This window comes from Rhinatrema bivittatum, chromosome 8 (genome assembly GCF_901001135.1).
Source record: "Rhinatrema bivittatum chromosome 8, aRhiBiv1.1, whole genome shotgun sequence".
Lineage (NCBI taxonomy): Eukaryota > Metazoa > Chordata > Amphibia > Gymnophiona > Rhinatrematidae > Rhinatrema > Rhinatrema bivittatum.
Window position 1 is genome coordinate 239,805,068 of NC_042622.1, and position 14,574 is coordinate 239,819,641.

Consider the following 14,574-nt stretch of genomic DNA (forward strand, 5'->3'; position numbering starts at 1 on the left):
CTACACCTCTTTATCCTGGAGAACACGTCAGCAGATCTTGGCATTCCCTGGACTCTCCAATCAGTCTACGCTTGATAGATTGGAATCCCTCCGTTGGACTTTGTTGAGTGCTGTCCGACTCCTCTCCGTCTGGTGCTCCTCCCGTTCCTAACGTGGTCTGCGACCAGCCTCCGGGTGGTGTAGGCCATGCAGCAGACAAGGTGGTCCGCAACCAGTCCTTGGGCTGTGTAGGGCACCTTGAGGGATAGCACTCCCTAACTTCAAGAGTCTTGTCTCTTCTCTACTCCAAGAGCCTTGTCTCTTCTTCGTACCCAAGAGTGTTCCTCTTCACCGTCCCCAAGAGTCTCATCTTGTCTTTCTTCGTACTCAAGAGTGTCTCTCTCCATCCTCTCCAAGAGTCTCGTCTCGTCTTCGTCTTCAAGAGTACACCTCTTCTTCGTCCATGTCCAGGAGTCCTCATCTAGTCCAAGTTCCAGGAATCTCCTTCTTCTATGAACTCTGACTCTTAGCTCTTCAGATCAAGAGTTCCCTGTTCCGGTTCCATTCTTCATGAATTTGAACTGTGTCCAAGCTCACACTTGCTTTCCTATCCTTGTGGTATCTTGGGGCTCCTCTCTGAGTTGTCTCGTGAACCAGGGGCTCACACTCACACAGGAGCAAGCGATCACGCCTCTATGCCCCTTCCCAGGGCTTTCCTGCTCGCATTCACCACGGAATACATAGCCACAAGGCGTGTCCGCAACACCCAGTTCCAATTAAGCTGGAAGTACAAAAGAGAATTAAAGGGAAAAAAAAGGAAACTTCCAGGCCTCTCAAAAAATCAGGGAGGGGCTAGTCTATACTAGCTAGTCTATACTAGAATAATGCTTGCTGTTTAGTAAGGATAAAGTTGAATGGGATGAACAGTTTGCCAGAAATATTCCTGGATGTCCTGGCATGTTTTGTTTTTCTAAACACAAAATTAAAAAAAAATTGGTCTATTTTGGGTGATAGATGATTATAATTTCAGACACCATTAGGTCCATTCTGTGACCTCTGTTAGTTCACATTATGAATTGCTAGCATTTATATATGAGAATCACCATATAATCATACTTGTCATGTGACAATAAATATAGAGAAACCTTTAGTTTGTATTTGTGTTTTATTTCCATGCTGATTGATGTTTCTGTCAGCTTTGTATTTGTTTTTCTTGTCCTCTATCTACCCATTTCTGGGTGCTGAGAGTATTTTCCATCGATAAGCAGTCTGAACTAGCCATGGTCTCTGGGTGTTGCCATCTGGCAGCACTGGACTTCTCTCTCATAACTAGTAGAGCTTTTTAGCATGCCCGCACATGCTCAGTAGAGCTTTTTAGCTCTACTGAGCATGTGCGGGTATTCCCATGCAGCCATTGCTCTTCAGTCTCTTCAGTTGTTTTTTTGTCCACACTGGAGCATGGATGGTTTTCTATCTCTCTCAAAAAAAAAACAAAAAACAAAGTGATATTAAGTTTTTCTCTACAGTTTTTGCCTCGCTGCCTCAGCATCCCCTCAATAGTGTTACTTTAAAAAAAGAAAGAAAGAAGAAACTGAAAGCATCCAAAATGTTTCAACCGAAAAGGCCTGCACATGTGGGCAATTGTCAGTAATTGATACCCATGAAGCCTTCTACCACTGTTTGGGGCCCAATCACTACCAGTGGGCTGATCTGGCCAATCACGTGGCTTAGTGTTGGTCAGAGCAGCCCTGTGCTCGCGGAGCTGCTGCAAACAACACCAGCCGCACAGTAGCCCGAAGCCCCAATAGGCCAATCCACCCCTGCACCCTCCCCTCTCTCCTCCATTCTGGCTCTTTGTTGGCTGTTGGGGTTTGTTCTGCCCAGCAGTTTATGCACTTCCCGACAGAACCACTGAGTCTTCTTTTGCTGGTGGGCCCAGCGCCCCCAGCAGCCAGTGTCCTGAGAGGCTGCCAGGTCTTATTTTAATAGCGGGGCCCAGCCTCCGCATCAGCTGATGTCCTCCCGAGTGGAGCAACCAGGTCTCCTATTGCTAGTGTGGCCTGGTCTCCCTGCTGGTGAGTTAGGCTCTGTCTGAGGCTTCTTTAGTTTTTTGGCTGCTGCCAAGTTGTGCTCGGCCCATGGCGCTTGACTCCTTCTGTCCTTGTTCTCTCAGCAGCACGCGACTCATCTTTAACTTCTGCTGCCAGCAGCCTCCAGTTTTTCAGTGACTGGTGGTGTGCAACTCCTGTCCTGCTGCTAGCAGATGGGCTCCACTGGCCGCACACGAGCCCTCTATTCTGCCGCCGGCAAGACACAGGGCCTTATCCTTTTTTGACTGCATTATAGAACCATCCCTGCTACTCCCGATTCTTATTTATCCTGAAAAAAACGGGGGGTCTACAACCCATCTTGGATCTACGACAATTGGACACTTTCCTTCAGGGGGAAAAGTTCAAAATGAATTCCCTGGACACAATTTTACCTTTCCTTCAGCAAAGGGACTAGATGCGCTCTCTGGGCCTAAAAAAATCATATGTGCACATTCTGATTCATTCATCTTGCTGGATGTACCTCTGATTCCAGATGGACAGGACCCATTACCAATACAAAACATTTCTCTTTGGCCTCTCAGTAGCTCCACAGGTTTTCATCAAATGTCTGTTTATTGTGGCAGCACATTTTCACCATCAAAGAATTCAAGTCTTCCCATTCTTAGATGACTGGTTGATATCCTTTCTGTCCTGAACAGAGATGTAATATTCCACCAGAAGATCATCAAGCTTCTCCAGGATCTAGGATTTTTCATAAACTTCAAGAAGTCACATTTCACCCCATTGTAATCCCTTCAATTTATAGAAGCCCTGCTAGACACACAAAAGGCCAGAGCATATTTGCCACAGGTCAGACACTTAAGTGTCCACCATTACACAAGCTTCCTTCTAAACAAACCTCGGACAAGAGCCCATCAACTGTTGGTAACTCTAGGACACATGGTGGATGCAATTCATATGGTGCCCCATACATGGATGCATATGTGTCATCTACAGTGAGATTTCAGATTCCAGTGGGATCAACAAAGACAGCCTCTTTATCAAAACATACTCCATTACGAAAGACATGAAAGCAGACCTATCAGTGGCTACAACCAACCAATATCCTCATGGGAAAACAGCTTTCTCCAAAGTCCTATCAAATAATCCCTGCTACAGACGCACCAACGATTGGATGGGGAGCACATGTCTTGACTCACCAAACACAAGGAACGTGGATGTATTTCGAAAAGAACCTTCATATCAACCGCCTTGAATTGAGGGCCATAAAATATGGTCTCACACATTCTGCAAGAGAAGAATGTCCTCATTCGAACAGACAACCAAGTCACAATGTTTTATGTCAACAAACAAGATGGAACAGGTCCTTGGACATTATGCCAGGAGATTATGGAAATATGGCAATGGGCGCTAGACCACCAGATCTCCTTGCAAGCAACCTATGTCCCTGGTCTCGAGAACACGCAAGCAGATTATCTCAACCGGATCTTCAATCCTCACAAGTGGTCCCTTAGGCAAACCACAGTCGACAGACTCTTTCGACTCTGGGATCAGCTGGCAATAGACTTATTTACATCAGAGGTGAATCAGAAACTAGATCAATTCTGCTCAATCTGATGGAGCCCACAGAGGATGCATTTCTGCTAGTTTGAGGGTCAAATCTCATGTATGCTTTTCTGTCCTTTCCACTGATCGTCAGGACAGTTCAGAAACTAATTAGAGACAAAGTTCGTATGATTTTGGTCACTCCGGCATGGCCCAGACAAAAATAGTATGTGTATGTAGTAACACAATCATTGCATTCACCAGTTCCCTTAGCCAAGGGACTCATGTTACTCAAACAGGATAACGGACATCTTCTTTCTCCAGATCCTTCATCAATTTACTTGTTGGCATGGATGTTGAATGCTCAGTAATTCTGAGCTACATTTCCCTGCAGAGGTGGAAGATGTACTCCTTGCAGCCAGGAAACCTTCCACTCAACAAAACTATGTCTTCAAGTAGAAACGACACTGGTCATGGTGCAAGAATCATAATATCAACCCTTGCTCATGCTAATCCAGATCTTTACTAGTTTTTCTGCATTATCTATCCTCTCGGGGTCTTGCAACCTCGTCTGTTCGAGTACATTTGAGCGCCATAGAGGCCTACTATGAGCGCATTGACAACCATTCCATTGCAGCACAGCTGCTAGTAACTTGGTTTATGAAAGGTCTGCTACATATTAACCCACCAGTTAAATGATCTGCAACCCTGTAGGATCTTAATACTGTACTTCAAAAACTCATGCCTCCACCATTTGAACCATTCAACTCTGCACTGCTGAAGTTCCTTACTTAGAAGCCATCATGTCAGCAGGATGTATTAGTGAACTACAAGCTCTCATCCACTACCGTACTTGTTATTCTTCCATGACAAAGTGGTGCTCTGCTCTAACCCAAAATTCTTACGAAAGTAGTATCCTCATAAGAACATAAGAAATTGCCATGCTGGGTCAGACCAAGGATCCATCAAGCCCAGCATCTTGTTTCCAACAGAGGCCAAAACCAGGCCACAAGAACCTGGCAATTACCCAAACACTAAGAAGATCCCATGCTACTGATGCAATTAATAGCAGTGGCTATTCCCTAAGTAAAATTGATTAATAGCCATTAATGGACTTCTCCTCCAAGAACTTATCCAAACCTTTTTTGAACCCAGCTACACTAACTGCACTAACCACATCCTCTGGCAACAAATTCCAGAGCTTTTTTGTGCGTTGAGTGAAAAAGAATTTTCTCCGAGTAGTCTTAAATGTGCCACTTGCTAACTTCATGGAATGCCCCCTAGTCCTTCTAATATTCGAATGTGAAAATAACCGAGTCACATCTACTCGTTCAAGACTTCTCATGATCTTAAAGACCTCTATCATATCCCCCCTCAGCTGTCTCTTCTCCAAGCTGAACAGCCCTAACCTCTTCAGCCTTTCCTCATAGGGAAGCTGTTCCATCCCCTTTATCATTTTGGTTGCCCTTCTCTGTACCTTCTCCATCGCAACTATATCTTTTTTGAGATGCGGCGACCAGAATTGTACACAGTATTCAAGGTGTGGTCTCACCATGGAGTGCTATAGAGGCATTATGACATTTTCCGTTCTATTAACCATTCCCTTCCTAATAATTCCTAACATTCTATTTGCTTTTTTGACTGCTGCAGCACACTGAGCTGATGATTTTAAAGTATTATCCACTATGATGCCTAGATCTTTTTCCTGGGTGGTAGCTCCTAAATTGGAACCTAACATCGTGTAACTACAGCAACGGTTATTTTTCCCTATATGCAACACCTTGCACTTGTCCACATTAAATTTCATCTGCCATTTGGATGCCCAATCTTCAAGTCTTGCAAGGTCTTCCTGCAATGTATCACAGTCTGCTTGTGATTTAACTACTCTGAATAATTTTGTATCATCTGCAAATTTGATAACCTCACTCGTCGTACTCCTTTCCAGATCATTTATATATATATTGAAAAGCACCGGTCCAAGTACAGATCCCTGAGGCACTCCACTGTTTACCCTTTTCCACTGAGAAAATTGACCATTTAATCCTACTCTCTGTTTCCTGTCTTTTAACCAGCTTGTAATCCACGAAAGGACATCGCCTCCTATCCCATGACTCTTTAGTTTTCGTAGAAGCCTCTCATGAGGGACTTTGTCAAACGCCTTCTGAAAATCCAAATACACTACATCTACCGGTTCACCTTTATCCACATGTTTATTAACCCCTTCAAAAAAATGAAGCAGTTTTGTTAGGCAAGACTTCCCTTGGGTAAATCCATGTTGACTATGTTCCATTAAATCATGTCTTTCTATATGCTTTACGTCATTTCACGTCAGTAAATCATCCTTACAGATTTCCATCCTTGACCTCATGCTCAAGGGGAGAAGCAGCTTCACAAATTGGATTGCAAGCAAGCGCTTGCATAATACAAGAGGATAACAGATTCCCTCAGACTAACGTCACAGTTCTTTGTGTCCTATGACCCCCAACCACTTGGGTATAGCAGTGATGAAGCGTATCATGGCAAATTGGTTAGTTAGTTGCATCCATCACTGTTATGATGCAGCACAATTGCAACTCACTGGCCCAGTGCATACTCACCAAATCCGAGCAGCAGCGACTTCAATTGCAAATTTACAAAACATACCAATTGAGAATATCTGCAAAGCAGCAATATGGTTGGCAGTGCATATCTTCACTTCACATTACTGTCTTGACAAACAAGTGGTGACAGATAGCGATGTGGGAAAAGCAGTGCTGTCACAAGTTCTTCCACACTAAACTGCTCTCGGCACCTCAAGGGGGGAGTAGGTTTCAAAAAAAAAAGAGAAAAGAAAAGGAGGAAAACAAGGGAATGGAGCATGTCAGGTATCTCTACCAATCATGCAGTCACACTCCTTTGCAACCCTTAGCTTGGGACTCCCCAGAGATCATAGCTAATTCAGGCTGCTTATCAATGGAAAAGCGTAAGTTTGCTCACCGTAAATGGTGTTTTCTGTAGATATGAATTAGAAGATGAATTAGTATGAGCAACCCACCCTCCTCCGTGGAGACCAAGTTACAGTGTTTCAAGAGCTTTGTTACAGACTGAAGAGACTGGAGGGCAATGAGCATGCGGGAATTCCCACACATGCTCAGTAGCGCTAAAAAGCTCTACTAACCATGAGAGAGAAGTCCGTTCAGAGCCACCAGATGTCATCATCCAGAAATCATGGTTAATTTATTGTGCTATCTTCAGAAAACACCATTTTATGGTAAGCAAACTTGCTCTTCACTTCTCCTGAGCTGTCACAAAGGATGAATGCCTTGAATGTAACTTGGTTTAAATCATATTTATTTGACAAAGTCGAAACTTTGCTAGGGATACTGATTGTATGGAGCCTTCTGTCTAACTTTGTGTTCACACTTTTCATTAGGAACCTTTCGGTACATGGAGATGCATGTATTTTTGGATGCCAAAGACAACACCATAGCAAAATAATATCTGAAGTAAGTGAAAGCATAATCCTCTGTATCTTTTGATGGATCTTTGCCATGGATGCCTTTGTAGGGTCTAGAACACTGTTTATAACCAGTGCGCCTTCAGACCTGATCAGGTGTGCTCTGGAAAGGCCACCTCTGCCTGATGGCCAGATCAGACCAGCACCTTGCATCACCAGTGTTGGCTCTTAAATGTGCAGGAATTCCTTTCTGAGCGCATGTGTAGTCTTGCATGCATTCTTCCTAGCCCAGTATGTCTCTTCTTTCTCCCCCCACCCCATGCCCGAATGTGGGAAATGAGTAGCATACAGGACATGGATAGCTCAGCTCAAACCACTAGGCCCTATATCCCCATCAGTTAAATTTTGAAGTCACTGGAAAGCTGCTCTGCTGTTAACAGGTCCACGTGTGTCTGTGTCTCCTCTCTCCCCTTGTTTTAAAATTTGGAAGAAAGACTGGGGCTCTCAGTGCTTTCCTCACTATACTTTTGGCCATATGTCTCCACTTCATGTCCACACTGCTTGCTCCGTGGAGACTGGTGTGCCACACAATGTTTTTATTAATGTAGGTGTTCCTTGGGCTTAAAAAGACTGGGGAGCACTGGTCTAGCAGGCCCACAGAGCTATCTCTAAACTCAAGATGGATGTGTCTGAAGCTACGAGCCACATAGTAATAGTGTCTTCAGGGAGAGCAGGAAGCTCTTACATAGACAGGCTGCAGTATGCAGGGCCAGAGAAAAACAAACTGGAAAAAGTGGGAACGAGAAGAAAAGGAAGTTCTGAGAGCCAGAGTTAGCAGAAGGGAGGAGGAGTATATGCAGAAGCAGGGGGCAATGAGAAGCTTCTAGAAAAGACAACTTATTCCAGTGTTTCCCAACCCTCTCCTGGAGGCTTGCCTATCCAGGCAGGATTGCCAGAATGAATATGCATGACAGAGTGACCTCGTGTATGTAAATCTCTCTCATGCATATTTATTATGGATATCTTGAAAACCTTACTGGTTAGGTGCGCCTCCAGGAGAGGGTTGGGAAATACCGGAGTATACGGAGACGGAGAACCAGAATAATCCAGCTGTATAATTAGGAATGAAATTCCTACATTGCAGGTTGCCAAGATACAATTTCTGTTTCACAGCAAGTCACGCACCACTTTTTCAACACAAGCCACATTATTGGCCAAAGCAAATAAAAGATAGTTACCCTGATAAAGGAAAAGCATAGGGGTGAATCTGATTTTAATGAAATATCCATAATTTTTTCAGGTTATCATACAAAGCAAAAATGACATTTGTTAACAATAATGTATCTCCTTTAGCATCAGCATTCTGAGTAATGCAAATACTCTAGAAAAATGACAAGGTAGGGGCCTGACTGGAAGGCTCATTTGCAAAGGGAAAGAAATGACTGCATAGGGTGCATTCCCTGGCCATAGTCTAGTTTTAAATTCACGTTCACAACAATGTACTGTCACCCTATTTTTGAGTGCCAGTTAGGAACAATTATATGAAAAAAAAAAAAAAGGGTGCATGTTTTTAAAGCAATCTCTTATATCTTTCCTGCCATCCAAGTGGCGTGCAGTAGCAGCTTCATGCCAGGCTGGAGAATGCAAGCCTAATTCGAGAGTATTCTTCCCATTTGTGTGCTGAGTCTGTAATACTTAAATTAGTTCCACCGAGTTTGTTCAGTGAGACGCATTCCACAGGACCACGGATGCCCACAGAGCAGCTCAAAGGGAATCATTTGCCTCCCTCATCTGGATTTTCTAACTAATTGTTTTTGCAAGGATTTCCCTGCTTTTGTTTCTTCTCTCTCTCACCCTCTGAAATAATCTCTGCGGGCGCTCATGCACAGGAGCGTGGCTGGCTGACAAGCCTCTTGCTCCATCTCTAACTAGCCAGCTTTTGAAGAGGCAGCATGTGCTTTACAAAGACTAGGATGATCGAGGCAAAGGAGCCATGACCCCTTCCCCTCTCGTCATGCTTTAGCTCAAGTACTGGAAGAGCAATGGGGACTGAGCTTTGGGGAGAATTGCCATTTGACTTTTTGTCCGATAAGCTCATTTCTCCTATCACAAGGGCCGATACGCGCGTCCAAATCTGGATTAGCCCGGGTTTGACACGCGTTTTCGACGCACTAGCTTTACCCCTTATACAGTAAGGGGTAATAGCGCGTCGGAAAACGCGCATCCAAACCCCCCACCCCCCCCGAAACTAATAGCGCCTGCAACATGCAAATGCACGTTGATGGCCCTATTAGTTATTCCCACGCGATACAGAAAGTAAAATGTGCAGCCAAGCCACACATTTTACTTTCAGAAATTAACGCCTGCCCAAAGGCTGGCGTTAATTTCTGCCGGTGCCGGGGAAGTGTACAGAAAAGCAGAAAAAACTGCTTTTCTGTACGCCCTCCGTCTTAATATCATAGCGATATTAAGTCGGAGGCCCCAAAATTTAAAAAAAATAAAAAAAAAATAATTTTAAATTGGCCCACGGGTTGGAAGACAGACACTCAATTTAGCTGGCATCCGTTTTCCGAACCCGTGGCTGTCAGCAGGTTTGAGAACCGACGCCGGAAAAATTGAGCGTCGGCTGTCAAACTCGCTGACAGCTGCCGCTCCTGTCAAAAAGGAGGCGCTAGGGACGCGCTAGTGTCCCTAGCGCCTCTTTTTACCACGGGCCCTAATTCGCATCTTCTTCCCCCCTGAATTGCATGCACAGGAGAGTGGCCTGTGCACGCACTGGGAGAGTGGGCGCTCGCCTGCTCTCCCGCGACTTTTACTGAATCGGCCCGACAGTTTGGTTTGATGCTGATGTAGGGTGACCTGCCGTCCCTTTTTGTTAAAAATGCTCCATCCCTCCAAACAAGCCATTGAAATTAGTGCTTCAGTGAGATGTTGCAGCGTGTCTCCTCTTGGCCACAACACGTGATCCTTAAAACAAGTTTCCAGAGGTGACCACACTGCTTTGGTTGTTTGTGGCACATCCGATTGAAACGGTACACACCACCACAAATAAGATTTTTGTTCACTACTTGTCTTACAACTTCCTGGGCCATACAAAGGCTGACAGTGCAGCGGATAAGACCCTTCTGTAAAAAGGATGTCAGAAAGCAGTCAGGGATTGCATGCTGCTGTGCTGCACGACTGCGTCTGTGGGCAATGTGGCCGGGAGTGTTCTGCCCCTCGGTGGCATACAGAATGCTCGCAGAAAGAACGCATATTCACTGGTACACTTCCCATGGTGATTGTATCTGGCAAGGGCGGCGTGCTGTGGAAATTTCCTACCTTTTCTTGATTAGTGAAAAGGTCACTACTTGCTTGCGCCTTTACCTTTTTCAAGAAGGTTCAATATATTTTAGGAAACGTTGCCTCCAAAACCAGAAACCTAGCTGCATTGCATCCAGCACCTCGCAGAGCCATTTCTAAAGAAACAGTTCTTTAAAAACTGCTAAAATAAAGAGCACAGCGAGAATGTGCACCAGTGAGGATACGCTCACAAGGAACCCAACGGGGGAAATTCAGTAGCAGGGAATCTGTCAGTAATTTGTGTAGTTTGTCTTACTACTCCCCAAAAAAAAACACAGATTACACACTCCCGCATGTGAAGTGTCAATAATTTTAAATATGTAACTCTGATGTGAATATTTATTGCAAATCGCCCTAGTTCTTTGTAAAATGTATACTGCACTACATGTGAAACAGATGTATGATTTACACAATGACACAGACTGTTCAGTTTTGCACTGCAGCAAGGGAAGTCTCACATCCAACAGGCTGGCAGATGTAATCCATAATCAGCAATGGAAGGAGTTTTACTCTCAAAGGGCTAAGCCTCACACTCCGTAGCAGCAGCCTGATATACCGCAAACCCTAAGAAACCAGGCTGATGCAAGAAAGTACGTGTAAAAACCATGAGTCCAAACTGGATGCCCGTTTTTTAACGCGCGCATATCCACCTCTTCTGGGTGCCCAATGCAATATGAAAATGAGCTACTGTGCTAAAACGGACGTGCTAGGAATAAATTGCGCGTCCCTAGTGCATCCTTGGCTTCGGGCACCCAGGAGATGAGCGTTTGTTTTATCCTGCGGCAGCGAATTTACTGGCACAATATACACGGCCTGGAGCGTGTATATTGTGTGTGTGTGTGTATTGTGCGCCCAGAAATGTTTTTTTTTCCCTCAAGCCTTTTTTTTTCCCCCCAGGATGCTGCTTTCTGTGGTTCCTTCTACTTGTAGTGCGACGATTCTAGGTAGAAGGAACCAAGGAAAAACAGTATTTTTGACGCGCGGCAAGACTTTATGTCTGCTCCAGGGCAGGCGTAACATTTGACGGGTTAAAAAGTGTGCCTTGTGTGTACGGTGATGTTTTGCATCGCGTGGTAATAGGTAACAGCCCCATCTGCATGGCATTTACATGTGATGAGCACGATTAGCTATGCCTCTGTTTGGACGTGCGTTTTTGGAGGCTCTGATCCCCTTATTGCATTGGGAGGTTATGGACGCACGTCCAAAACGTGCATCCAGCCGCTCATTAACCTGGGCGCACTTTATTGCATTGTTTTTTTTTCCCTCAAGCCTTTTTTTTTCCCCCCAGGATGCTGCTTTCTGTGGTTCCTTCTACTTGTAGTGCGACGATTCTAGGTAGAAGGAACCAAGGAAAAACAGTATTTTTGACGCGCGGCAAGACTTTATGTCTGCTCCAGGGCAGGCGTAAAATTTGACGGGTTAAAAAGTGTGCCTTGTGTGTACGGTGATGTTTTGCATCGCGTGGTAATAGGTAACAGCCCCATCTGCATGGCATTTACATGTGATGAGCACGATTAGCTATGCCTCTGTTTGGACGTGCGTTTTTGGAGGCTCTGATCCCCTTATTGCATTGGGAGGTTATGGACGCACGTCCAAAACGTGCATCCAGCCGCTCTTTAACCTGGGCGCACTTTATTGCATTGGCCTAAATGGGGCAAAGCATGCAGGACTATCACACTCCTTTTAGAGAATATGCAGTAGTGGGAGAGAATGGAAAAATATTGTTTACATAAAGTTGCTTTCAAACTAAAAACTATAAGATTATTTTTTTCAATAAGCAAAGTATGTAGCCTGTCCATTCTAGAAAGAAACTGAATTTGTAGGAGCCTAATCGCTATTAGCCCAACATGGCTAGTATGCATAGATACAATTTGCACACCTGCTTTTTGGGACGCAGATAAGGTCCCTGTATTTAAATCTTTCCATGTTACTGAAATTCAGCGATTGATCTGGGGTAACCTAAAACTGAGTGTGCAGTATGAAAAAGTGTAGCACTGATTGTATCCAGGGTTACGCCAGTTAGAGACACTAGGACTGGAGACTGGGAAGCCAACTTATTGCACCTTCCTTCAATACACTCACTCGTCCTCAAAAGAAAATCCCCTATCACCTGTAAAATAAATATTTTCTAATACTGCAATATCAATTCAAAGGTTTTTTTTGTGTTGTGTTTTTGTAGTTCATGGGCCAGCAGCTTCCTTCTGCTCCTTTGGGCCTCTAGCTCAGTTGGAACCAGAGCTAGGAATCTGGCACCATGAGCTTCCATTCTCAACTACCCAGGAATTTTCCCCCTATTAATCGCTCCCCCTTGCTAGTCCAATGTTTCCGATCTGGTCATTGCAGTGATGTTGCTGGCTGGGAATCATGCATCGGGATACCTTCCAGGACCTTGTAGTCATAGACTCTGAAGATGGCCACTAGGTGCCACCCTTGAGTGATGACCATGACTCCCTCCCTTTCTGGAGTGGGGACTGTGAATGTTGCCTCTGCAGCGTTCCCAGGCACCACAGGGAGCAGAAGACCCAACTTGGGGTTTGAATCTGGGACCTTCCACATGGCAGTACACAACACTGCCACTGAGTTGCCAGGCCGGCCATGAATCTTAACCAGTCAAGAGAGTGGGTCCCATTAAATATATTCTCAGCATTCAAAACCTGGGTTTGTGCTGTCCTTAAGAAATTACATCTTCGTGAACATTGGAGTTTTTTCAGTCTAGAAAGAAAGAAGCCGTGAAGGGCGATAAAGTGCAGCATCCCTTTTGGCCTGATAAGTATTTGAAATTGCCTGGTGCCATGGACTCCATCAAACAGATTTTCTTTCCCATCAGGGCAGGGGTCGGGAACCCATGGCTCGCGAGCCAGATATGGCTCTTTTGAGGGCTGCATCTGGCTCGCAGACAAGTGTCGCCACACTTCGCGGTTCCCCGCTGACCCAGCTGCTCCCCGGTCCTCCGCCGCCCGGGCTTAAAATGCTGTCAGCCCGGGCGGAACGCGGCGGGACAGCTGGAGTCAGCGGCACCGGCGTGCTCTCTTCTCCTCCTCCCCCCCCCCGCGGCCCGGAAGAGGAAGTGGTGGGCATCGGGTGCCTGCGCGGAAGAAGAGACCACGCTAGTGTGGTCTCTTCTTCCCGCGCAGGCACCCGATGCTCTCCACTTCCTCTTCCGGGCCGCGGGGGGGGGGGAGGAGGAGGAGAGAGCACGCCGGCAGCGGCACGACTGGAGTCATCGGGTGCCTGCGCGGGAGTCTTCCCGCGCAGGCACCCGATGCTCACCACTTCCTCTTCCGGGCCGCGGGAAGAAGAGAGCACGCCGGTGCTGAGCGGCACCGGCGTGCTCTCTTCTTCCCGCGGCCCGGAAGAGGAAGTGGTGAGCATCGGGTGCCTGCGCGAGAAGAAGAGGCCATGCTTGTGGGAAGAAGACTGCAGCGCGGCTTGGAGGAAAATGAAGAGTTTCAACCGCGGCCGATGGGACTCCGCCTCCGCGAGGGCTGAAAATGAAGGAGGTTAGTGTTGGGAGGAGGCTGCTGCTGCCGCGAGTTCCTGGGGTGGGGGTGGGGGAGAGAGAGAGTGAATGAGCGAGCAAGCGTGTGTGTTTGAGATCCTGTGTGTGTGAGTGAGATTGCATGTATGTGAATGATTGAGAGCCTGTGTATGTGAAAGAGAGTATGTCTGTGATTGAGAGCCTGCCTGTGAGAGAGAGAGCATGAATGTAAGTTTACCATTGGGAACCTGTATGTGTAAGTTTGTGATTGAAAACCTGTTTGTGTGAAAGAGTATGTGTGTATGATTGAGATCCTTTGTGTGTGAGAGAAATCATGTGTATGTATGATTAAGATCCTGTGTGTATAAGTAAGAGAGAGATCATGTGTGTCTGTGTCTGATTGACAGCTGGTTTAGGTGATGGAGCATGTGAGTATGTGATTGAGAGCCTGTGTTTAAATGAGAGAGAGAGACCATGTGTGTCTGTGTGTGATTGAGAGCTGATTTAGGTGAGGGAGCATGTGAGTATGTGATTGAGAGCCTGTGTGTAAATGAGAGAAAGAGAGGACATGTTTGTAAGCATGTGAATGAGAGTCTGTGTGTGAGAGAAAAAGACAGCATGTATTTATGTGATTGAAAGCCTGTGTGTGTGTGTAAGCGTGAAAAGATAGACAGCATGTGTGTAAATGTGTAATTAAGAGCCTATATAAGTGAGTGAGAAAAAACGTGTATATGTGAGTACTG

The 14,574-nt window shown here is 45.6% G+C and overlaps 1 long non-coding RNA gene across 1 annotated transcript in view; it reads left to right on the forward strand.

Annotated features, from left to right (window-relative positions):
- The window catches only part of LOC115098025, a 42,061-nt gene that overhangs the window by 5,482 nt on the left and 22,005 nt on the right, over positions 1-14,574 (forward strand). Inside the window, exon 2 of the long non-coding RNA XR_003858392.1 lies at positions 6,988-7,060. This is a non-coding gene — a long non-coding RNA (uncharacterized LOC115098025). The remainder of the gene's footprint in view (positions 1-6,987; positions 7,061-14,574) is intronic.